Genomic DNA, 27,229 nt, shown 5'->3' with positions numbered 1-27,229 from the left:
TTAAGCATCTGCCTTCAGCTCAGGTCATGATCTCAGGGTCCTGGGATCCAGCCCTGCATGGACTCCATGCTCAGCAGAGAGTCTGCTTCTCCCTCTACCCAGCCCTCCCCCAGCTTGTGCTTTCTTTCTCTCACTCACTCTCTCTCTTTCTGTCTCAAATAAATAAAATCGTTAAAAACAACAACAAAGAACACTTGAATAACCTGCCCTAAGACACCTAAAACTCATGACATAAAAGTAACTTCCAATTATTCACCAGTTGGCATTATAGACCTTACTATTAGCCAAATTTTTATGTCAACATGTTTATATACATTTTATACAAACTGCTCCCCTATTTTAAAGACAAAATGATCAAATACTTACAAACTGGTAAACCTACCTGCTTGGCCATTTCTCTTTCCAATTTGTCTTACAGTGGCAAAAAATTATTCTTAAAGCCATAGACATGCTTTCAACTAAAGAAGCATGGACCATTCAAGCTATCACAGAGGTCTATGGTTTTAGGACTCCAAATGTAGTTCAGAGGTCTGAAGCTTTGAGAAAGGACAATTTATCTAGTCTAACTCTTGACCCTCTGCTCTATTGTTTATCCATACTGCCTTTCTAAAGCACCTGATCTACCAAAGCTCAACGCATCCCTATGGATTCATCAATCTAATTTCTAAAGCTCTGATGCTTGATTAGCATTTGCTCCAGTCCAGTCCTTTCCTTCAAGTTCTGGAGTTCTATAACCAAGCACCCATCTTACACCCCTCCTGGAAGGCCTCACAGACACCTTCTGGTCAGTGCCTACTTCACTCCCTGCCCACCCTTCCAACTGAGTCATCTTGCATCTTACAGCCCTCGTTTTGGTGCCTGAAAACCCCATCCTTTCAGCAGCACAAAACACACCCTGGGAGTCAGCCAGGATGCCTGTTATTTCCTCACCTCCCACACCCAATGTGTCCCCAGGTCCTGATGACTTTGCCTGCAAAATACCTCTCCTATCTATCATTTTCTCCCGGCTCTTCCACCAGCGGATTCCAAATTACCGCCTTCCCCTTGGAGCTCTGGAATGTGCTCTAATGGGAATCACCTTCCACTGTGCAAAATGTTTACAAAATAGGCCTTCCCTCTTGGCCTCTTTCCAATCTACTGTCAGAAAAGCACAAATCTGATCATGTCTTTTCTTTATCTGAAACATTGAAATGGCTTCTTATTGTCCTCAGTATAAAGAGCAGCCTGGAGGGATGCCTGGGTGGCTCAGTGGTTGAGCATCTGTCTTTGGCTCAGGTTGTGATCCCGGGGTCCGGGGATCGAGTCCCACATCGGGCTCCCTGCAGGGGAGCCTGCTTCTCCTTCTGCCTATGTATCTGTCTCTCTCTCTGTGTCTTTCATGAATAAATAAATAAAATCTAAAAAAAAAAAAAAAAAAGAGCAGACTGGAGCTCCTGCCTGACCTGGCCCTGGCCATGTGCCCAGCCAACTGACCCCTTGGGTCTTGCACAGGGTTGGTGTAGCATCCATGTACAGCAAAATGGACCAAGGGTGAACATGGAGAAAGGAGTTGGTGCTCTGATTACAATGGTGAAGGCCTCTCTCGCTCAGGATCATTCTCATGCCATACAAGGGATGGTTTTCTAGGGCCTCAGAGTATCTGTAGGAACATCCAGTCTCCCCCAACAGATCTCCCCAATATGACCTCAGGGCTTAATAAAGGGGGAGGGAGGTAATCTTTGAATGTGATTTTTTAAAAGGACTTTATTTATTTATTTAAGAGAGAGAGAGAGAGAAAAAAAAAAACAAGTAAAAGGCAGAGGGAGAAGCATACTCTCCACTGAGCAGGGAGTCCAATGCAGGGCTCGATCCCAGGACCCTGATATCATGACCTGAGCGAAAGGCAGATGCTTCACTCACTGAGCCAATCAGGCGCCCTTAATGCGATTTTTTAAGATAGTGACAGCAGGTTGGCATCCTTTTGCATCTGATTATGTGAATCAAAGTAATAATAGAGAGTAACTGCTATAGCTTCAGTCTAAACTGAGAAAATGTGTAGTGATTAAGAAAGCAGGAATGTTCTTTCCTACAGCCTCTAGCCCCATGAATAAACAGAAAGGTGACAGTTAAAAGGCAGTGTGGCTATATTGCATAAGCTCTAGATCCTGGCTATCTACTGGCTGTGTGATCTTAGGTAAGTCTCTTGACCTCTCTGCACCTCAGTGGCCTTATCTGTAAAATGAGGATAATAATAGTATACCTTCTAGTGTTGATGTAAGGATTCAATTAGTTAATGAATGTTAAGTGCTTTGAACAGTGTCTGATGTTACTTACAGTGAGCAGAACATAAATGTTTGCCATTTTATTATTACTAGGTGTTTTTTGAAGCTGCTTTATAGTATTTTAGCTAGAATAGATATATTTTGGTTAGAATGAGACTCAACTAATGCTTAAAACAAGATGTTAAAAATTAAAATATGCACTGGCCTGTTTTGTTGTACATAAAACTAGTTTTATTGAAAAATATTCCGAATGCATAACCTTGTTGATTCAGATAAAACAAGAAAAATGCCTGTTAGTAGATGGCTGTTGGCTTCTTAACAGAGTGTGACAAAAACATTCCTCAAATATGCATGAATAACCTGTTCAGTATCCAGTGAATTCACAAGCATATGCCTCATTTACCTTTGATATAAAAAGTAACAAAATCACATCCAGTGAACTGAGCTCAACAATAAAATTAATCCGAAAAAAAGTCAATAAAACAAATTGCTGCATTAAAACAGAGCATGTATACCCACATCCATACTTGAGTTGTGAAGAGGAGCTGTTAAAACTACATCAAACAGAAAGGCACTTATTATTAAAGGTCAATTAAGATGTTTCTGACTAGACATATACCTATCCCTATGGTCATGGAATTCCACTCTTACATATACCAAAGAAATATGAATGAAGACAGAAAGACATATATAAGCCCACAGCAGCTTAGTTTATGATAGCCAAAAACTGTAAATAATCCAGATGTCTATAAACTGAATGGATAAAAAAATAAAAAATAAAAAAATAAACTGAATGGATACACAAATTGTTGTGCATTTATGCTACTGAATACTATTCAGCAACAAGAACTACCAATGTATATAATAACATGGATATATCTCACAGATATCATGCCAAGTGAAAGAATCTAAATTTAAAAAGTAGGTATGTGATTTTCTTTTTGTTGTTGTTGTTAAGATTTTATTTATTTATTTGAGAGAGAAAGAGAGAGACCATGAGTTGGGGGTGGGGCCAGGGGCAGAAGGAGATGGAGAAGCAGACTCCCTGCTGAGTAGGGAACTGGCTATGGGGCTTGATCACAGGACTCTTAGATCATGACCTGAGCTGAAGGTAGATGCTTAACTGACTGAGCCACCCAGGGGCCCTTGTGATTTTCTTTATATGAAGTTCAAGAATGATCAAACTGGATAAATGAGCATGGAAGCCATAATAGTGGTTACTCCTGGGGAGGGAGTAACAAATAAAGCCTGTGAAGGAGTTTTCTGAAATCTAAGGGGTGCTGACAATGTTCTACAACCTGATTTGTGTGGTCAAGCTGTGCACTGAAAATGTATTTTATGCTCTCTATTGCATATGTTTACTTTTATTACGAAAAAAAAGTATCTTCCCAACTAGTACTTTAAATCATGACTGATAATGCTTTGATTTGACAAAATTCACTGGCACTGTGGTAGTTCATGTGCTGCTGGAGGACTGGCAGGGTCCTCTCCCTACAAACACACAAACCAAGAGTAATAGACAGAACTTTAACACCCATGCTCCACCCCCAACCAATTCAAAGGTTGAAACCCTAATCCTTCTGTAACGGTATTTGGAGACAGGGTCTTTAAAGAGGGAATTAAGGTTAAATGAAGTGGGACTCTAATCCAATATGACTGATGCTCTTGTGAGGACAGGAAGAGATGTTAAAATGTGCTCTGACAAGAAAAGACCATGTGAGGACACAGCCAGAAGGTAGGCATCTGCACATCAAGGAGAGAGGTCTCAGAAGAAACCAAACCTGCTGACACCTTGCTCTTGGACCGTCCAGCCTGCAGAACTGTGAGAAAATACATTTCTGTTGGTTAAGCTCCTCAGTCTGTGGTATTTAGTCATGGCAGTCCCAGCTGACTAATCCACCAAGCAAAGGCTTCAAGAGAAACTCCAGGAGCTTGGCACAGGCTCTCCAGAGTCTGTGGGAGCCAGGTGTCAGGGTCTGGCTCTTGCTGTGTGAAATCTAAAGCTAGTCAGAGCTAGCAGGGCAAAGAGAGAAGGGATTGTGTTTAGAGCAAAAGGCACTTCTACTGCAAGGGGAATGGGGTGGGAGGGGTGTTTCCTGTGGTCATAATGTGGGCTCTGCAGAAGCAGCCTGTTTGAGTGGGAGAGGTGAGGTTTAAACCTAGACACATTGAACATCACTGCACACTTCCTAGAATGGCTAAAGCTGATCCAATGGTATGCTGCAGGTGCAGGTGAGGAACAACTACAACTCCCATAAACCATCACTGGGAGAAGACATTGGTACAACCACTGTGGAAAACTGTTTGATGACATCTCTAAACCTAAACACACACCTGTCCTATGATATGGCAGCTCCACACCTACAGAAACGAGTACACACGTGCAACCAAATAAATACATAAGAATGTTCACTGTGAAACTACGCAACTGTCCTTCAACAGAAGAATGGACATGTGAGCTCAGTATATTCACACGATGTATTACTCATGACCAGCAAAAAGGAACAGGATATGGACACATACAGCAATATGGATAAATCTCTACTATTGTGCAAAGCAGTCAGACACAAGAGGTTCCACAGTGTATGATTTCATTATATGAAGTTAATAAAAGGTGAAGTTGCTTTATGGTGCTAGAGGTCAGAGTAGTGGTTACCTTGAGGTGCTGGTTAATATTGACTGGGGAGGGACATGAAGGGGTTTAGTGGTAGGGGTGGAAGGCAGGAGGGACAGGTGATGTTCTGTGTCTTGATCCAGTTTTCAGATATATGAAAATCAAACATACTACACTTGAGATTTCTGTTCTTCACTCATGTTCAATTTATTATAGTGCAACTTTTAAAAATCAAAAGTTAGGTAGGAGTTTAGAGTTTTTATTATTACACAGGACTGTATCATGTGATTAAGGAAACTGGATTTAGCTTTTCACCACTTAAGAGTACTTGGAAAATCTAAGGGACCTAAGATTTTCCTCCAATGAGGAAGAAAAGACAAGTCTGTTCGGTGCATAGACAGGAGTCACGCAAGAAGAACTGGAGAGATGGCTGTTATCAGCACAGTACTGAGATGCCTGCCAATAAACCTGTTACACACAGAGGGCAGTTGCTTTAATTCAAGATTCCTTGAACAACAAGATGGTGTTTCTGGAGACTGTCGAAGTTATTACTTAGGTATAGTGATTGCTAAGATTAACTCTGATGTGATAAGGGAAGCATGGTTCATGCTGACATCAGTTTACTGATCTGTGTTTATCCAAAAATGCTGGGGAAAACAGACATCCCCAACCTTATCCCAAAGATATCAAAATGGCCACTGGCTCACATTATTCAGCTAATGGTTAAAATTGATTATAATTACTGCTTTTAGCTAATATGGCACTTTGCTAGATAATACTTAGATTGGCTAATTCCCAACCCAGCCTATTTCCAAGAAGTTGCAATAATGTAAATGTTTAAGCATGTGAGTACACACGCGCATCTGCTTCATTCAAAGATTCTACTTTAGGGCAGCCCGGGTAGCTCAGTGGTTTAGTGCCGCCTTCAGCCCAGGACCTCATCCTGGAGACCCAGGACCAAGTCCCATGTTGGGCTCCCTGCATGGAGCCTGCTTCTCTCTCTGCCTATGTCTCTGCCTCTCTCTCTCTCTCGGTGTGTCTCTCATGAATAAATAAATAAAAAATCTTTAAAAAATAAAAAAAGATTCTACTTTAGCTTTTACTTTCAGTGGCTTCTGGTTAAAGGTGGCAGCTTGACCACATAATTTTTATCCCTTTCCTCTTAGGATCCCACTTACAGAGCCAGAAATAAGGTATAAATCCACAAAGAGAATGTAAGTGAGAAGATCCACAAACAAGAGAGTTCAACACATTTCTTTGGAGACCAGATGATAGAATCCTAGCAAAAGATGGGGGTGGAGAAGGATCTAGAAACAGGAGATTCACTGTAACAAACACTTACATCCCAGACCTCTGTTCCATATCACACACATATTACCAGGAGCCAGGAGCTACCCCCCAGGAAAAAGACTGGCATTTGGAGACTCCCTCTTCTCAGTGTCTGCTCTAGGGAGCCCAACCTAAGACCTCTATAAACCCTACCAACTAACACAGACCTCTGGCCAGCTTCAGTGTCATAGCCTGCATATGAAAGGACGATCAATGATAACCAGACATTGCTGGAAACCTCCAGTGGAGAAGGGAGCTGTCCACATAAGCCATGAGATGTAAACAGGCCCACTATAATTGCTCAAGTGGAAGAAAGAGGAAGGGGTGTCTAAGAAAAATTATACTCAGAAAGAAGAAAAGGTAAGATTCACTATGCAAATAACATAACAAACAACACTGCCATCCTCTGCCTTCATACACACAGTCTCTTGACTTCATCAATGAGAGCCTCATTCTCGACAAGAAACTACAGACAGATGGGTCACTACCTCTCCACCACCTCGCGGCTCTCTGCTTAAGCCACCCTGCTACCTGCTGCCACTCGCAGCCCCCTTTGCCTCCATCCACTAAGGGTCATTGGGAAAACAGTCTTTGTACTGCCAGTGAGTAGCATGTTGTGTCTCATTCGGGGCAACTCAGACATAACAGGGAACGAAATTCTGAGTCCCTCAGCCTTCACTCTTCCCCAAACAGGCGTCAAATACCTCACATGACTTAGATGTGATGTACACTTCTAACACCAGCTTAACATTCTGTATTCGAGGCTAGAAAGCATCTACCAGAGCAGGAACAGTCTATGTCAACCTAAAAGCACACTTTATGATTTATTTTACACTGGCCATGGATCTCTTACCCAGGTTACAGAAAATTAATATATTTTGGCACACTAAATAAATGCTTATGAGAAAGCTGGCCTCACAGCTCCTTTCCTTAACAAATCTTATGAAAGGGTACATACTATTAATAATTTTGGTTCCGGGGCAGCCTGGGTGGCTCAGCAGTTTGGCGCAGCCTTTGGCCCAGGGCGTGATCCTGGAGACCCGGGATCAAGTCCCACATCGGGCTCCCTGCATGGAGCCTGCTTCTCCCTCTGCCTGTGTCCCTGCCTCTCTCTCTCTGTCTCTCATGACTGAATAAAAAAAAATTAAAAATAATTTTGGTTCCAATTTTCTAAACTATTCTTTTCTTCCTACCCCTTACACACTTACACACACACACACACACACACACATAATTTCTTCACGATAGAACACAGAGTAACATATTCATCATAGAATGCTTGGAAAAATAACACACATGCCCAGGCTGCTATAATTCCACCATCCAGTTTCTGTCCACCTCATTTTAAGAAGAAAATTTTTATTTATATATTTCCTAATTCTTCCACTTTTGGGTCTGTACTTATCAAGAAATAAAATGGGAGCCACGTTCAAGGCTTTGCTGTTCAAAGATGTGCACCATTCCTTGGTACGCATTGGGGACATACAGATGAAAAGATAAAGCACATTCTTTGCAGCTAGATGCAGAGTTCTGGCCCTCGAGTTAAATTTTTGAGAAAGCACAGCAAAAAGCAGGGCTGCTGGCAGCTGGAGGCATAGAAGCTCTTCAGCCTCCAGAGCTCCTAGAGTGATAGAAAGCCCCAGGGACTAAAGCTAAATGTTTGGCCACTCTAGTTATTCTCCAATAAGCCCTTATTATGCTGAAATGTTGATTTTGTCTTGACTGTTTCCCCCTCCTTTCTTCCATGACATTTTTTTTCCTTTTATGGTTAATAGCAGGGGGGAAGAAAAACTTCAAGGCATGAAGTTTAAAGCCCCTGAAATTTAATTACAAAAGTTGACTTAGTTATTCCCAAAAGTTTATTAGAGAATAGGTGGAATTTCTCTTAAAGATAGAAAAATAAGATACATGGAAAAGCAAGGAGATTTTCTCCTTCCCATTTATTCAACAAATATGTACTCAGCATATAGTCCGTGTGTGTGTGTATGTGCATACTATCTACCTGCCATTATCCTTGCCAGTGAGAAAGGAGGTAGAAAAAATATAGGTGGGTGGATATATATTTTGGAAGGGCAAAAGAGTGATGGAATAAAGTAGTCTACACTATGGACTACATTGCTGTAGTCCATAGTGAGCTGTGGTTGCTTGTTAACAAGGGGAACATGTTGTGAGCATTTATGTCAGGAGTCAGCAAACTAGGTTCTGTGGGACAAAGCCAGCCCACCACCTGTTTTTGTACTGCCTAGGAGATGGGAGTGGTTTTTTACATTATTTATTTATTTTTAAAGATTTTATTTATTTATTCATGAGCGACACACAGAGAGAGGCAGAGACACAGGCAGAGGGAGAAGCAGGCTCCTCACGGGGAGCCCAATGAGGAACTCATTGGGAACTCAATCCCAGGACCCCAGGATCATGACCTGAGCCAAACGCAGATGCTCAACCACTGAGCCACCCAGGTGTCCCTGGTTTTTACATTTTTAGATGGTCAAAAAAAAAAAATCAAGAAAGGAATCAAAACTTTGTCACATGTGAAAGTGATATAAAATTCAAATTTTGGCAAACATGAATAAAGTTTTATTGGAATACAGCCACACACGTTGGTTTACACATTATCTATGGCTGCTTTTGCACTGCAACAGCTGAGCTGAGAAGCTGCAACAGAGACCTGTATGGTTCGCAGAACCTATTTACTGTCTGGCGCTATACTGAAAATGCTTGCCAGCCCCTTGTTTAGAGGAGGGAGACATTACTTCTGCTCAAGAGCACGAAGAAGGAAGTGACACATGTACCTTACTTTTCTGTAGCCCTTTATAGCTCATTCGACCCTTCCAGCAGCCCTATGTAGGAAGAGATAAGAAAGGCAGGTTTCATCATTCATTCCCCCTTTTACAGCTGGGGAAACTGAGGCTCAGCCCAATCTAGAGACTTGTTCAATATTGGCAGTTAATCGTTTGAGCCTTTCCATCCCATGGTGCTGAGCCTGGAGAGACCTCATTGGAAGAGCAACACACACACACACACACACACACACACACACACAGCAAGAGCATCATAAAGAAGGGAGACCAGTTGGATGAGGAAGGTGGGGAGGCTACCGCTGGGCCCCAGGACAAATAAGACCAAGAGCAGGAGCTATCTGGGCCCAGGAGTCAGCAAACTAAGTTTCAGGGGACAAATCCAGCCTACTGCCTGGGAGATGGGAATGGTTTTTTATTTTTAGGTGGGAAAAAAAAAAGAAAGAAAGAGAGAGAGAGAGGGAGGGAGGGAGGGAGGAAGGAAAAGGAAGAAAGAAATCAAAATTTTGAAAAAAAAAAAAAAGAAATCAAAATTTTGTGACATGTAAAAGAGATATGAAATTCTAATTTCAGTCTCTATAAAGAAAGTTTTATCAGAATACAGCCATGCTCATTGGTTTACACATCGCTATAGGGTAAAAGCAGCCTCAGATGGTGTGTGTCCCTGGATCTGAGGCCAGTGCGCCTGTCCTGCCCCCTAGTCGCTGACAGAACCTCTAGGAGCCTGAGTCCTATCTGCTGCAAAAATCCCCTCCTGATGAGGTTGTAAAGAGTAAATGAGATCATTATGAGAAGCAAATGAGTTAACTGTGTGTATTACTCAGCACAATGCTTGGCACTTTGCAGTTGTGATGTTACCTGATTGTTGTCATTCACTGGCTGGGGAAGCTGCTGAGCATTTAAAACAGCGGTTGGTACGTACTCATACTAGACAGAGAGCCATATAGGATGCATTCATACCTGAGTGTAACATTAGGTTAGACTTTCATACTATCTAATGCTATGGAAACATTCTATCTCTGAAACAAATTTTAGCTCCTTTAGGACAAGACTTCCCTAGGTATTAGCTCAGGGGGAAAAAAAATTCTTATACGCTCAAGTTATTTGGAAGAGAATTGGGTGTAAAAACTATTTTCACATCAGGGAAGAAAATATATTAGGTTGCAGTTGAGAATGAAATCATTGAACTCCCGGGGCCTAGGGGCTGTAGCTTGGAAAAGAGGCAGGAAGGGAGAAGGGGAGGAAAGAATTGTAGGGAGAGATTAGGCAGGCTAGTGAGTAATGGGTCCAACGGTGAGGTCAGCACCCAGCAACTGGGCGTGGTCTGCACAGTCCAGGAAAGCCACTAGATTTAAGAATGGATCCATTCATCTGACTCTGCTTTCCATTTTCCACACTAATAATTTCCACTTTCAGAAATAAAATATTTACTGAACAATAAAGTTTCCCTTTAGGACTATTGTGACATTATACACAAACATACCACCCAAGATCCAAATATTCTAACGACCTGAAATATATTTAAAAAACCTCAAACTTCCGACATGAAATTATTTCACACCATAAGAAAATAAGCACTCTTGTTGATGGATGCGATACAACAGAACAGTGTTTTTTGAATTGTATGTCAGAGCCCATTAGTGCTGAAATCAGTTTAATGGGCTGCCAACCATATGGAATAGAATAGAACAAAACAGAAAATATCTGAGTGTATTACACATAATAAAGGACAAGTGCTGTTGAGTGTAACTTCTGTTCCAGTGATATGTTTGTTTGTGTGTATGTGTGTGTGTGTGTGTTTACATTCACTCATCTATATTGCTGAGTTATGGTGTAAACTGTATTCTCACTAGAGGTCACGTCCAAACAATTTTAAAGGCACCAAAGCAGAGTGTGATCCACTTTAGGAAAGCCAGGTATAGGGACACCTGGGTGGCTCAGTGATTGGGTGTCTGTGTTCGGCTCAGGTCATGATCCCAGGGTCCTGGGATCGATTCCTGCATCGGGCTCCCTGCAGGGAGCCTGCTTCTCCCTCTGCCTATGTCTCTGCCTCTGTGTGTCTCATGAATAAATAAATAAAATCTTAAAAAAAAAAAGAGAGGGAGAGAGAGAAGTCCAATATAAGAATCCTAATTCACTGGACAGCCACATGAAGGGTTTAATTATTTCTGTGGAGTGGGATTTCTTTCAGTGAAAAACTCTTCCCCTGCATTTAAAACATGCTACAATTTACAGGGAAAAAATGTATGCAGAGCTTGTCAAGTACGCCTCATCTTTAAAATGAGGTGTACCTGTTAATGAACACCGAACTGATCTCAAGATACAGAATTTATAAGAAATCAGAAACGAAAAAAAAAAAAAAAGAAATCAGAAACGTAAATGATTACATTGTTCAGAATGATAACGGATCAACTCCTTTATAAAATTAATAGTTACTATATTTTTCACACTAGGTAATTCATCATGAAGCAGAAGAGAAGGGGGCTAGAGAGAAAATTTAGTGGATGGGGATGGTTTTACCACCACCAAAAATTAGATTTTGGAAAAGGAAAGTCACCTTATGTTTGACTCCACAGAAAGCTCCCACCTTTTGATGTATTCTCTCAATTCCTTTCTTGTGAATGCCCCAAAGTAAAGAGCCCATTATCTCCAAGATAATAGGAGCTAAAATCAAGCAATTCATTAATACTGGATGTGATGGCAACCGATTTTAAAGGGAGAGACCATATCAAAAACATTTTATCCCATAAGCCTGAAAATTCCATGAAAAGGAAGTGGAGGGGTTCAGAAGTTACTTGACAACTATCTGGGGGAGATAGCCTGAAATTACTGCCATCGAAACTAGGTAAGGATGCTTCTGGAGGTCATATGATTGAAAAAAGGATGGATGGATGGATGCACGCATGCATCCAAAAGGAGGCCAAGATTTTAATACAAATTTAAATAAATATTACTTCACAGTTGCCTGTATTGGAAGTCCTTATACAAGTCACTCAGAGGGGCTGGGTTGTAGAGATCATGAATATACACCTATAGGAAGAAAGGAAAAAACAACTGTTCTTATGTTATCTAAGTGGGCATACAGGGCTTCTGATAAAGCTTGTAATGGCAGCATCACTTGAGAAGTACTATATTTCAAACCAGTTAGATAGAAATTAATATGCCAAATGTTGTCTTATGATGAAAAAAAACTCTAAAGAAGCATGTGAAACATTTGAATAAATGATTTTATACAATGTGAGAATAGAAGGATGTTGTATTTCCTAAATTATCAATTTTATATAATGTGGTTTTATTTTTTTTTTAATTTTTATTTATTTATGATAGTCGCAGAGAGAGAAAGAGAGAGAGAGGCAGAGACATAGGCAGAGGGAGAAGCAGGCTCCATGCACCGGGAGCCTGATGTGGGATTCGATCCCGGGTCTCCAGGATCGCGCCCTGGGCCAAAGGCAGGCGCCAAACCGCTGCACCACCCAGGGATCCCTATAATGTGGTTTTAAATATATGCAAATAAATTAATAGATTGAATACAAGTAGACATTCCACTCTCTATTCGTATCCCTAAAATGTGTGTTTTCAAGTTGAGATAAGGCCTTTTTTAAAACCATCTCATGGAAAAAAAAAAAAAAAAACCATCTCATGGAACATTAGGGACTACCTTATAATCGAGGGTACCTTATACTTGGGCATATAGGGTAAACTGCATCCCAGATAACTGAGGCTCTTCATTGCCGGCTCCGGAACGAACTAGACTGCAGATAGGTATGCAATACATTAAAATCCCTCAATTAAACACCAATAACTGCTATCAAACCAATTTTTATCTGTTAAAAATTATTTATGCTACTATGCTCCATGTGGAATGGAGGATGTGATGCCCTTTCTTGCATCCCCTCAGCGTACTTTGGGGTTCCCGCACAGCTCTGATGGACACTTCCCATGCACACTGACAGATTCCCGCATCCAGCCCACTCTTCCTTCTGCTTATCTACCCAAGGGCTTTATCTCGTGCCTCCGGAGCTTGCCCAGGCTATTAATGGCAGCCCTGAAGTGCTGGGGATTTAGTGCCTCTGGTATTAAATGATGACTAAACATCCCAATTTCCCCACCACTTGGTAGACAACCATAAAGTGCATCTGACACTGTACCAGCAGCACCAAGCCTCTACTGCTCACAATGGTAAGCTGCTCATCAGCCCACCTCATTGTACTGGCTTGCTTTGCTTCCTGGTATCATTTTCTCTACTCTCACTTATGCTTCTTGGGATCACCTTCCCTCAAAAAACTACCTGTACCCAAATCATTGTCTCAGGCCCTGCATGCATGTACTTCAGCTCCTGGTGGTAATTCTGTGCCCTCTTTGAAAACCAGCTGTCTGCAAGAGTCAAGGTGAAAGAGCTTTACTTTCATTCTTTATACCGGGACTACTTACATCTTTGGCAATGTCTCATCCATTCCTTTCCATAAGCACTTGATCCCTTACTCACGCACAAGAGTTTTGTTGTGTGCTATAGGGTATGCCCAGGTGAACAAAACATAGTTCAAGCCTCAAGGACTATAGACGTGAGAATGGGACATGAAATATGCAGGAAGAAAAGAAACCCTAGATTCAGACTGTGGAAGAGCCACATGGCAGTTCCCAGAGAGGAACAACTTTCAGCTGACTAGAATTTTTTTTTAAGATTTTATTTATTTATTCATGAGAGACACAGAGAGACTGGTAGAGACATAGGCAGAGAGAGAAGCGGGACTCAATCCCAGGATCCTGGGATCAGGACCTGAGCCAAAGGCATATGCTCAACCACTGAGTCACCCAGGTGCCCCTAGCTGATGAGAATTTCATCCCTACCCCGATAGAGCCTGTTCTCTCAAGTTTTCTAACATCAATGTTTGTTTGAGGACATTCATCCTTCTACAAACTCAGCATTGACTGACACACAGATCAGCCCAAACATGGAACCTAGTGACACGGCCTTATGGGTAACTGATGAAATGTTGAAAAGCAAGGCATCACATTCTCCATAAGTGTCCATGAAGGATCCCCAAGTGACCGCTCCATCTATGGGGAACGACAGGACATGGCCTGATGAAGGACGGAGACCCATGAGGCTTCCCTGCTGTTCCTTCATCATGCCAAGCACATTCCCACCTCACACCTTTAGCTCTTGATATTCTGCCTACAAGGCCCTTCCCCTAAATATCTGTGTGGGATATTCCTTCACCTCATTAAACTCTCCTTGCTCAAGGCCTTCCGTGAACACCCTTTATAAAAATAATAGCACCCTCTACTTTGTCTCACTCTATTGTCTTCCCTGCTGTATTCTTCATGGCCCTTACCACCCCCTGACATATTATATATTTATTTATTTATTAATCTCCTCCCACTAAAAGGTCAGTGACAAGTAGGAACTTGTCTCCTTTGCTGGATCCCTTGCACCTGGAATAGTGTCTGGTCTAGAGGAGGCACTTAGTGAAGGTCTGCTGAAGGTTCATCATAAGAACCTCAAAATCATCACTCACCACGCTTGAAGTGCTATAAACTCGTCTGGAATTGTGACAGCCCCATAATTCAAGGGTCTAAAGGATACATGATTATTTTATTAAAAAAGAAAGTTTTATAAAAACAATTTTTTTTAAAACTTCAACATATTTAGCAGGTATGAGTAAATAAAATTGTTTTAATTCTATCATAAACATGTATAGGTCATGGAATGCAACTCGTTCAATGTCTATGGTGTAAATAAGAAAGAAATCCTGATATTTTAAACCTTGGAACTATAGCTAGCTTACTAAAAAATAAATTTATTCATATATTCATGTGACAAATATTTATTGAGTGCTTATGATGAGTATGGTGTTGGATGAGGTGCTATATTTGATTTTTCTTTTGAAAAATCGACTTCACACTTCTCTGTAAAGCCATATCCTGCTGTTATAGACAGAGAAAACTCATCTTTCTGAAAACGCTTATGTTTTTTTTTTCATTATTTTACTATATGCTTTATTGATTTAAGTCAGCAATCCCTCAGAGAGAATAGTCACAGAAAATACTTTGGGTGGAGGTTTTTATTCAGCTAATTTTAAAGGTAAACATTTTTCTCTTTTCATTGAGTTTAAGGGAAAGAGGAACCACTGTATTAAACAACATTAAATGTTCACTATTAAAAAATTATATAAGTAGTTTTCGAACTCTGCTTATATAGGGCTAATTGGTTCCACTATAAATTCATGCTCTCCAAATGCAGCAGGCCTTCAAGTTGAATGGTAATCTTTTATTCGTCCCTAACTGACTCAATTGTTACATTTCCACAAGGCATTCCCAAGTCATTATTCTATTGGTGGTTTCAACCTACCCACTTGTCCTTTGACTTTATTTAGAAGATGATGGTCAAATTATTCTCTCTACCTCAAAATCCCCATGCTTTTGTCTCAAGAGTCCTTCCCACGCCTTCTTGAAGATTGATTCTATCAGTTAAGATTCTTTCTTACTTTCTCAATCTCTTCCTTTCTATGGATTCTTCTCCCGTGATAAGTGGGCTTGAGTCTTATGCTAAAAAGATGACTTTATAGTATGCCATTTCTTTGATGCATCAAACTCTTTCCTCCTTTGCCACCCAATTTACTTAAAAGGAAATCTATCTTCATTGCTTTCCACGTGCATCATCCCTGACTCTTTAACCCCTCCCTAGCAGCCTGGCCACCACTTCCACTTACCTCAAAGATAATTAAGGAAAGCCAGGAATCAAGTCCAGTGGCTTTTCCCTTGTTGTATCCTCAGCCCTATGGGATGTACGAATGATGTGTTAATGGTGGTGGCTCTCTCACCTTTCCCAGCTGCCAGGACACCACACGACTTCCACCATTTTGCTCCAGCTTCCCCTGGTTTAATTTTGTGTTTATCCTCTTCTTTCTCTTCTCCCCTCCAACATATAGACATGCCCTGAGAATCTTTACCCTTACCTTTTGCTTTGTTTCGCTCTGTTTTCTCCATTGGCCGTTTCTGAGACAACAAAATCACTCCCAAGTAGAGGACTCACAAATCTCTTTTTGTAGCTTTAACTTCTCTCTGGAAAAGTTAGCCTTGTATTCTAGTCCCTTTTTTTGGACCAATCTGTCATGCCCAGAATGAAACCTATTTTTTTTCTCCTCTTCCTCATCCTGCTCTGAACCTCCTCTCTGACAAGGACCCAAATAGTGTCTCAGCTGAGCCCAACAGGGACATCTTTTTTTTAAGATTTTATTTATTTATTTAAGGGGGAAGTAGGGGAGTATGAGTCTGGGGGAGGGGCAGAGGAAGAGGAGAAGCAGTCTCCTCACTGAGCAGGAAGCCTGACACGGGGCTTGATCCCAGGACCCGGGGACCATGACCTGAGCTGAAGGCAGATGGTTAACCTACTGGGCCACCCAGGTGCCCCAGTAGGGACTTCTCTGCTCAGCATTTAAATTATGCCTATCTCAGTCCCTGAGTCTGTCTCTTCCCCTCATTCTCACTGTCTCATTTCCTCTTACCCCTAATTTGATGATGGACTCTACCTGGTCTCCCTATAACCAGTCTTTTCTCATTGTACTATGTCCAGCAAAACGCTACAAGATTATTGCCCTAAAGCACAATTCTGATCCTGTCAACCGTCTTCCTCAGAAACCTAACATAACTCCCTGGTACTTACTGAATGAGATCTGTATACAAGGTGCTCCATAACCTTGAACCTCTCTTTCTCACTTTACCCCTTATCATTATAGCCCTTGGCATTTCCTGTGGAATTCCAAAGCACACCATTCTTTCTGCAAGCACACATCTTCCCATCACCAAGTCTCTGCTACTCACTCCTTTTCACAGATGCCTTTCCTTCCCTGCCAGCCCAAATGCCACCTGTATAAATCCCAGCTCAAATGCGACCTCTTCCATGTAACCTTCCCCAACTCTTTTACTGGCAGCCATTGTTTTATCTTATGAACACCTACAGGAATGAAGGAACACAGTTTTTTGGGCAATGAAGCCATTTTGCACCATTTTTATAGTCAGCTACCTGTACGCCCTGTCTTTCCTTCCAGGACATGAATTTCCTCTAGGCAGGATCTAAGTCTCCTTATTCTTCACATCTCTGGTCCTCCCAATCTCCCAAACTCCATCCAAAGGTACACAGAGACCAAGATGTCGTAGGTCAATTAAATATTTGTAAGTTAATGATTATAACCCTAAGGGTTAACTTTGGCCTCTAGTCCTTACAATTCTCTCAGTTTTAGCAACAATTACTTTTTCCTTGTAGGATACAAGTCCTATCTCCCCATAGTACCACAGTATATTCCTTTTGGCTCCACAGGCCAATTTTCAAATGTCTTTTACTTCCAAGTTTTCTGAAAAACTAACTTCTCTAACAGACCCAATAATGGAAAAGCATTAATGGCGCTTTAACTGAAGAACATGCATCCACACAAAACAAACGGTTTGCTGTCGGCTACAGCAAAAGGTACAACTGCTTACCAGAGTGAATTATAGGAGTCAAGCTTGTATTATGAAACTTACCAGTCCAATCTCTGGAAAAGCCAGGCACTGTATTTTTTAAATCATCACATTTACAATGGAAATGAAATCACTAATTCCTGAGTCATCAACTGTGTTGTATAATTACTCTTCTTCTAAACAATGTATTTACCTTGTCAATTTCTAATATTCTTAAACTTTCCTGTAAGACATTTACATCTCTGGATTTTACTTACAAATATAAAGACAACTTAAAGAAAAAAAAACACAGAACCTCTTTGAATGCTTTTTAAATTCCATAAGCACTTTTCTCAGAAAGACATTGGCAGAAATAATATGGAGTAAAGAACTGAGATTCAAAATTCATTTTTATAAATCTATCCTTAAATCTTGGAGGAGATCCAACAACCTCACATTAAAATTTTAGAAGGCTTGACTGAAGGACGTGGGGAAATTTAACGTTCACAGTTTCAAGAGCACCTGGTCTATATATCACCATTAATTAAGAGAAGATAAACAGGAAGAAAAAAAAACATATGTGCACAGCACTAGTTTCATTATTTTCAATGTAACAACAATATCATGCAAACTTTGACAAAACAAAACAAATTTTTTTACGATAGAAAAAGAGAAAGAACCGTCCGAGGCCAACGTGTTACATATTTACTTGAATAGCCATGACTGCTTACAGGCTTTTCAAAGAGGATCGGAGCAGCCAGTTTGGATTCTGACAGCAATGCAGCAGAATTTAAGGTGTGATTTAAATATGTTCTAAGCAGGTTAATCTAGTCACACAACATGTTAATAAAGAAGTATCAGGATATTAAAGTGTAGAGGAGCATTCCTTCTTACAAATACCGCAGGAGAAATACAGTCGATGGGGAGTCAAACTGCAGTGGACACACACACATACACACACACACACACACGAATATGCTCTCTCTCTATCTTTACCCAACCCCACATAAGCCTATCTTTATCACGCAGAGACAATTAAACAGCTATAGACTCTGGATGCAATTCTGTGTCCTGGCTCCCACTGGATGACTTATCGCCAGCCTGACATTTTTCAAATTCTCTATTATCAGGCTACATTGGCTAGGAAAGCAGACTTCACCAACCCAGGACCCCATCTCCGATGGGTCTTAGGAGATTTCAGTTCGTGAATGATATATGGCACCACCTAGCCATTGTGAGAACTGGAAGAGCGGATGACACCAGCAGTTGAAATAAAGTATCCCTTTTCCTTAGGAAAACGCCCTGCCTGTGCGTGACGCTGACCAAGGGGGTACGAAACATCTGCCAGAACGATCTTTTTCTTCTTCTTCTTCAATACTCCCCCTGACCCCATCTTTCTACAGACAGTTCCGGAGTTCATTCTACAAGAACCAACATAAGGATCAGCCATTCTTCAGCCGTAAGGTTTTCAGTGTTGGAATGTGGAAGGAGAAGGTCTAGTTGACATTCAAAGTTGTGGGGACGGAGAGATGAATGTGGCCATTAAGGTCAGACAAGAGATAAACAATAGAAACTGCAGAGTCAGAGCATCTGAGACCCTTACGGGGCCGAGGAGAGAAGTGTCACAGGATAGAAGCTCCTTTCAAATCCAGGGAGGCTCGCGAGCCCAGAAGGGGTAACCATCGTCCTATTTCCCTGCCTTGCGCCCAAAACCACATGCACACTTCCACGTCCCCATGTCGAGAAGCCAGAGAAAGGGGAAGCGAGAATCCCACCCTCACGCAAGAGCAGAACAGACTGTACTCATAGTTGCAGGGTCAGAACAACAAACACTGTCCCACAGTCAGCGGGTGGCAGCAAGTCAGGGCACCTGCACATCTCTGGGTTGGGAGCGCAGTTAGGGGGAGCGTGGAGGCAATCACACGAGTACACACACACACACACACACACACACACTCACACGCATGGGATCTTACAAATCGGCACCTACCCCACCGCCTGTCTGCACACACATACCAAGTGCATCCTGCCCACCCCATCGTTGCCATCACCACACTCTTCCTCCGGGAGAGTCAGCCAAGGGATGAGAGATCCTAGCGGGGATTCCTGGAAATGTCATTCTCCAGCACCTACGGTCCGCCCCCCCCACCCCCTGGGCCGTACCTTTTACACACACACACACACGCACACACGCACACAGGCGCGCGCTGCTTCCAGGACCGCCGTCAGGCACGCCCGCCGCCTCCCGAGCCCCGCATCTCCGCGCGCACCGGACCCCGGCGTCCCCGCTTCGGCGCCCCTTCCCCCGCCGGGCTGGCTCCAGGCTCGAGGCGCTGCCCCCGGACGCCGCCGGCTGTCCCCGTCATCCGCACTATTGTTCCCGCAGCCCCTCTGCGGCCGGGGCACCCCCACTCACGCACCCCTCGGCGGCGGCACCTTGCCTGACAGCTGGGTCCGCGGGCCCGCGGGGGCAGGCGGCGCTAGTGACAGCGCGGGGGCCAAGCCTGGGAATGACGCTCCGCTCCAGCCGCTCCGACCTCCAGCGCCACCATCTTCTCCCGCCGCCGCCGCCGCCGCCGCCGCCGGCCCGCAGCCGCCCGCGCCCAGCTCCGGCTCCGGCTCCGGCTCGGGCTCGGGCTCGGCAGCGCCGCTCGGGCCCCTCCGGTCGGCGGCCCCACCCCCTGCCGCCCGCCCGCCCGCCAGCCCCTCCCTCGTGACGCGCGCCGGGGCCGAGCCGAGCCGAGCCGGGCCGGCCTGCGCGGGAGGGCGCCCGGGGGAGCGCGCGCGCACAGCCGCCGCTAGTAGCGCCCCGGCCTCCCACGCCCACCCGCGCACGCGCCGCGCGAGCCCGGGGCGGGGGGCGGCGGGCGGCGGGCGGCGGCCCCGGCGTGGGTGGCTCGGGCGGGCGGGGGGGCGGGCGTGCGCCGCGGGGGCGCCTCCCGCCGCCGGTCCAGCTCCGCCAGCGCGCGGGCCGGGCGCACGGGGCCTGCCGGGGACGCGCCCCCCACCCCGGCGGCCGCCTCGGGGCCCGCTGCGGCGGGTGCTCTTTGCTCAGTTACTCCGGAGCTTTCCCGCGTCCCGGCCCGGGCTCGCCGCCTGCGCTTCTCGGCCCGCCGGGGCTGCGGGGCGCGCGGCCGGGCCGCGTCTGCGCCGCTAGGGGGCGAGCCTGTCGGCTTCGCGGGGGGCTAACTGCCCGGTGCTGGGGCCCGGCGACAAGCCCCCGCCTGACGCTGCCGGCAAGCGCCCGGCTGCGCGTCCTGCCCCTTCTCCACCCTGCCGGGTCAGAACTTGTAGTGTTAGCGCAGGTGGCCCCAGGGCGTCGGCCCCAGAGGCGGCTGCGAGGGAGGGGACCTTGGCAGCGGGGAGCAGGTGGCGGGTGCTGCGCGTTAATGGAAAGCGGTGGGCGGGACAGGCCCCGGGAGACCCGGGTCCTGGCGCCAGCCTCACCTGTAATTGGCGGAACAGCACGAACCGAGCCATTCCCCCCACCCCCCCTCTTCGGGACACATCGCTCAGTAATAATGTTGTGTTTGCACAGTGCCTTAGGATTTGCAAAGCCTTTTTCATACACATTCTCATCTAGTAAAATGGAGATGAGCCTTGATGCTCCAGATCCCTGGGGAAAAGGATCTCTTGCCACACCGTGCTTCCGTATTATTTTAAGCACAATGCCTGGAGAAAAATCGGGGGGGGGGGGGGCTTAGGCTGAAGCATTCCTGGAATCGTGTATTTTAGCTTTAAAATTCATGTGAATTCTGCGTTCTACTCCATAATGAATCTTTTTTTTTTTTTGCTTTAATAAAGAAAATAATAGCTTCTTGCTTCCCAAAAAGATCTTGTGGTGAAATTGAAATATTTACCGGGAAAAATGTATCATGCTTGTCCTTTGACATTACCTACTCTTCTTTTTCTTTTACAGTAAATATTTATTCTGCATGTATTGCAGCCTTGGGCTTTGTTCTCCCAGAGCTCGCAGCACCCTGGAGGAAACAGGTATCAAACAATCAGACTCATGATTAAATGCTACTGTGATCAGTTCTCAAATGCAAAGGTGCTAAGGGTTCACAAAGAAACCTAATCTAGACTCCGGGATTGAGTAAAGCTTCCCAAGGAAATGCCCTTTCAGTTTGGCCAGGAGAGGCAGCAGTGAGACACTTCCAGGTGGAAGAAAGTGTGCAGAAGCAGCCTCGGCAGGTGGGGTTGGAGTGGAGGGGATGTGACACGGGTTGGAGATGCAGGAAGCAGGCCAGAACCTGCAGGACCTTCTGGGCCATTTTAAATAAGGATTTTATTTTATGAGCCTTGGAAGGTCACTGAACGGCTGTAAGGGTTGGGAGTGGGTGGCCGTGATGTCATTTCATTTCCTGAGAGGTTGGTGAGGTAACAGCGTGAGCAACTGACTCTTGGAGGGTCAGGGTCCAGGCCTGACCTCTTAACACATCCCTGCTTATGCTTCTTGGTGAATGTTGAGGGTTTTCAGTTTCTATACCACAGGTTGCTTTCATACATACTAGCTTTGCGGGGGTCGGGTGGGGGGCTTTCAAAGTGCTTGTCTGTAATAGTATTTTGTTAACTTTCAACCTGCTACGGTTTTAGGAAGGAAACTATGCTTGTTAGAATTTCAGGCTAAGTAAGGGGATGTAGGTTCTGAGGGAGAAATTCTTCCTATGCATAGGCTTGTTGCCACTTGGTTTGTTGTCTCGGAGATCTTTCTGCTTATTTTCTACTTTTGTGTTGTGTTTCCAGGGAGGCAGGGTTCCTTGATGCATGAACGAGAAATACCATCCCCTCAAATCTTGCATCACAGGATTTTTGTGCAAATTAAAGAAAGTGTGTAAATTACTTTGCAAAGCCTTAAGTGCCATATGAATGAAAGTAATAATTGTTATAATGGCTGCTTAGAGACCTTCAAAACTAATTAGTTACCAAATATTAATATTAATATTTAGGAAACACTCCTTCCTCCACCTTCCCACAAAAGATACAAATATACCTATTTCTTACAGACAATGCAAATCATTGCCATAAGTGCTCATGCTTTGGGCCTTGGCTGTCACGAAGCCAAATTTGCAGGTCATTGTAGGAAATGAGGGGATCCACAGGGCATTCATAACCATGTCTTGCCTCTTCCTTTGGTTTTATCTTCTATTTATAGTTTTCCTGGGCCTGCTTTATTGGTATTTTCCTAATTTATTATAGGTATTCTTATAAGCCACTTCAAATATGTGTATTCACCTACTTTTAATGAGGGTTTTCAATGTTTCAGAAGGTGGTATATAAAACAATGGCAACCTGCCAGCCATTGTAGCAGGTAACTGTACTGTAGACACTGTGTCAAGTGACTTGGGTTCAAATTAAAGCCTTGATCAGCGTTGCATGTGGATCAAAAGTCTCTGTGCAGGGACGCCTGGGTGGCTCAGAGGTTGAGCATCTGCCTTCGGCTTAGGGTGTGATCCCATGGTCCCGGGATCGAGTCCTGCATTGGGCTCCCTGTGTGGAGCCTGCTTCTCCCTCTGCCTATGTCTCTGCCTGCCTCTCTCTCTGTGTCTCTTTAAAATAAAATCTTAAAAAAAAAAAAAAAGTCTCTGTGCATACCAGTGTAGAGCCTTGTATTACAGGCAAATTCGTTTGTCCCCCACTGGTTCATAGATAATTTTCTTTAGTGTGATTTCTGAGTTCCCAAACTCCCATAAGCCCGCCCTGTACCAAGCACTGTTTGTCACTTGGTCAGAGGGCAGAGATCCATGAACTTTTATTCATTTAGGCTTCTTTTTATTGGCAAAGAACTGAAGATTCCAGGATTCACTAAATCATTCAAACCTCACAAGAGTATGACCATGTCTTTCAGCCTTTGGTTTGATTCTGCACAGCCACAAACTGGATATGTCTCTTCTGGTAGCCGTAGATACTTTCTTTGATTTCAAGTTCTTTAGTGATTACCTTCTTTCTTTTTTTTTTTTTTTTTTTTTTAATTTTTTATTTATTTATTTATTTATTTTTTTACCTTCTTTCTTTCTTAGTTCTTGAGTTTAAGTTTTAGGAGCTGGGGGTGTATATAGAACAAACACTCATCAACCTTCAGGTAAAAGTTTTTTTTCTGGGATCCCTGGGTGGCGCAGCTGTTTGGCGCCTGCCTTTGGCCCAGGGCGTGATCCTGGAGACCCTGGATCGAATCCCACATTGGGCTCTTGGTGCATGGAGCCTGCTTCTTCCTCTGCCTGTGTCTCTGCCTCTCTCTCTCCCTCTCTCTCGGTGACTATCATAAATAAATAAAAATTAAAAAAAATTTTTTTTTTAAAAAAAGGTTTTTTTCTTAAGGATTTTAAGAGTTTATTTGAGAGGGAGAGAGGGCAGGGGGAGGGGCAGAAGGAGAAGGAGAGAGAGAATCTCAAGCAGACTCCACATCCAGCATGGAGCCCAAGTCGGGGCTTGATCCCATGACCCTGAGATCATGACCTGAGCCAAAATCAAGAGTCGGACACTTAACCAACATGCCTTTCTTGAGGATTTTAGTTCTGTTGACATTTGATAATTCAGAGAACTTTCTTATCCACAGAATAGTCCTATTTTGTCACAGAATTGTAAACATATGAACACAATGAACAATTTTGAAATATACATACCCTAAACTTTAATATATTTCCTTTTATATGCTGATTCTTGTTTCACCAGCTTTTCCTCTGGACGTAAATTCTCTCTTAGCTCCAAATAAGCCCCCTTCTTTTCCTTTCTGTTCCCCAAACAGGTCAGGCTTCCTCTTCATTTTTCTTGAATCACATTCACTGTGACCTTGAATGATCTCAACTAGAATTGTGTACTATGGCTATGTTTATGTGATGCAGTGTGGTGCACCAGAAGATACTTTGGTGCCACATATAGTAATTCTAACTCTGAAAATGAAATTTCTGAATGAAGAGTGTCATGGGAATGTATTGTCTCTTTTAAGTGGTTATATGCCTAGCTCTGAACCGACCTCCACAGTCAAAGGCATGGCTCCCACTCCTGGAGCTAGATCAGTCCTCCTCAAACCACATGGCTGATGGAGGAGACAGCAGGACCTAGGGACCTCACAGAGCAGGAAATGGACAGAGGCAAAGGAAAACATCAACTAACCAGTTTATCTCAGGCTTCTAATAGTGGAAGATGAGACGCCTTAACCTAAATACATAGAAATAAGGGAATTGATACATAAATTGATATATCTTTATAGTGTTCTATTATGCATCAATTAAAGATACCACATCCACAGATTTTTTTAAAAATATTTTATTTATTCATGAGAGACACAGAGAGAGGCAGAGACACAGGCAGAGGGAGAAACAGGCTCCCTGTAGGGAGCCCCATGTGGGACTCGATCACAGGACCCTGGGACCGCAACTTGAGCCAAAGGCAGACGCCCAACCACTGAGCCACCCAGGTGCCCCTCCACAATATTTTTAATAACATGAGAAAAAGTTTAAGTTTTCATCTTAACTGAAAAACCCTGGATACGAAATGATGTAGTCAGTTGAAACTACGCAGAAAACAAGTGCATCAAAATGTTAGTCCACTCAAACAGTGGGATTATTTTCCTCTTTCAATGCTTTAGTAGTTTAAAAAAAAATCTACAATGTACAATGTCCTTGACAATGTGAATAAGATTTTTAAAAATATGGCTATAAAATTAACAACATTACTACCAAATGCCATAAAAATAACTGTTGGGTCACTTTGCATTTCTAAAGCAATTTCCCCCCCAGATTTGATTTATTCTTCCAGGCTTATTTGAAATACCACATACTTCAAGAAAACATTTTCCTGCTATGTTGCTCTCACTGGTGTACCTTATTGTCTGAAAATTTGCTTGTAGCATTTAACAGCCTTACAGCCTCGATGCAATGTTGGGATATAAATAGACAAAAATTGATAAAATTGTTTGCTCATTCCATTTCGCATCTGCTTATACTTGGTTGTTTCCCAATTTATTTCAGTAGAAAAATATCTGAATATTATGGTCATCTGGTAGGAATGCCATAATAAATTGATATATTTAATTCATCTAACAAACTTAGAACCCTTTTACCAGGAGAAAAAAATGACTGTATAAAAAATATAACATTACAACCAGAAGTATATTTCCTTAAAAATAAGAAACTGTGAAATTAAGTCCTCAGCAATTTCAGAATTTTTTTTCCTCTCAATGTGTGTTTGCTACAGATTCATAGCTCTTTACCATCTTATTAATGATAGTAAATACCACTGTTTAAGGAAGATGGATAGGGTAAAAATATAAAATTGATAAAATTCTAGTAACCATTTTTTTCTTTTACCAATTCATAAACTAAGAAACAGGCTACCATTATTCATTTTTGGCAGGCGATACCTGAGTTCTGTTTCTAGAATAGCCCTGACATATGGAAGCATGATTTAAAATCACTGCTCTGTCCCTATTTTCTAATAGACATTTTGGCTAAGGTATGTTGAATTACCTCCCAAACCAGTTCATGAGCCTTTCAAGATGAGTGACCCATGTCAAGCACCTAGTGTATTGTAGAGTACCTAATCTACTTGTCGGCTGATGATGTATTTGCTAACTGTCCTTCCAATTACTCCAGTTGGATTGTTCAAGAAGATTACCAAAGTGATTTGCCTTTAAAATAGGTTCTTTTTAATTAACAAGGCAGGAAACCACAAATGTTGGAGAGGATGCGGAGAAAAGGGAACCCTCTTGCATTGTTGGTGGGAATGTGAACTGGTGCAGCCACTCTGGAAAACTGTGTGGAGGTTCCTCAAAGAGTTAAAAATAGACCTGCCCTATGACCCAGCAATTGCACTGTTGGGGATTTACCCCAAAGATACAGATGCAATGAAATGTCGGGACACCTGCACCCCGATGTTTATAGCAGCAATGGCCACAATAGCCAAACTGTGGAAGGAACCTCGGTGTCCGTCGAAAGATGAATGGATAAAGAAGATGTGGTTTATGTATACAATGGATTATTACTCAGCCATTAGAAATGACAAATACTCACCATTTGCTTCAACATGGATGGAACTGGAGGGTATTATGCTGAGTGAAATTCATCAATTGGAGAAGGACAAACATTATATGGTCTCATTCATTGGGGAATATAAATAATAGTGAAAGGGAATAGAGGGGAAGGGAGAAGAAATGGGTAGGAAATATCAGAAAGGGAGACAGAACATGGAAGACTCCTAACTCTGGGAAACGAACTAAGGGTGGTGGAAGGGGAGGAGGGCGGGGGGTGGGGGTGAATGGGTGGCAGGCATTGAGGGGGGCACTTGACGGGATGAGCACTGGGTGTTATTCTGTATGTTGGCAAATTGAACACCAATAAAAAATAAATGTATTATTTAAAAAAATAATAATAATAAAATAAATTAGGTTCTTTTGGGGGATCTCTGGGTGGCTCAGCAGTTTGGCGCCTGCCTTTGGCCCAGGGCGCGTTCCTGGAGTCCCAGGATCGAGTCCCGCATTGGGCTCCCGGCATGAAGCCTGCTTCTCCCTCTGCCTGTGTCTCTGCCTCTCTCTCTGTGTCTCTCATGAATAAATAAATAAAGTCTTTAAAAAATATTTAGTTTCTTTTTTCCTTTGTTACTATTTTTGTAAACACATAGTAGCTTCTGAAAAAAGTTACAGATATTTCTATTGACTCAAAAATAAGGAGCCCAGGTAGGGCTTTAATAGGAAATAATATCAGTAGTTAAGAGTTTTATCAGACCTTCATCACCTTCGCCAGCCAAGACAGATGTTCTCTTCCTCTCCTCTCCTCTCTTTCCCATACACA

General features: G+C 43.1%; 1 protein-coding gene across 6 annotated transcripts in view; it reads right to left on the bottom strand.

Moving 5' to 3' along the window:
• Positions 1-20,072, bottom strand: part of APBA1 (amyloid beta precursor protein binding family A member 1) — a 196,923-nt gene extending 176,851 nt beyond the window's left edge. For 2 of the 6 annotated variants that reach the window (XM_077907580.1, XM_077907619.1), the window contains exon 1: positions 19,862-20,072. The gene's annotated coding sequence lies outside the window, so the exon portion shown is untranslated. The remainder of the gene's footprint in view (positions 1-19,861) is intronic. The other 4 variants (XM_077907591.1, XM_077907601.1, XM_077907635.1 and 1 more) reach the window with 4 other exon arrangements.
• Between the last annotated feature and the right edge of the window lie 7,157 nt (positions 20,073-27,229).

The sequence above is a fragment of the Canis aureus genome, chromosome 1, assembly GCF_053574225.1.
Source record: "Canis aureus isolate CA01 chromosome 1, VMU_Caureus_v.1.0, whole genome shotgun sequence".
NCBI classification, from domain to species: domain Eukaryota; kingdom Metazoa; phylum Chordata; class Mammalia; order Carnivora; family Canidae; genus Canis; species Canis aureus.
The sequence above is the reverse complement of the archived record's forward strand: the minus strand, read 5'-3'. Positions and strand labels throughout refer to the sequence as shown.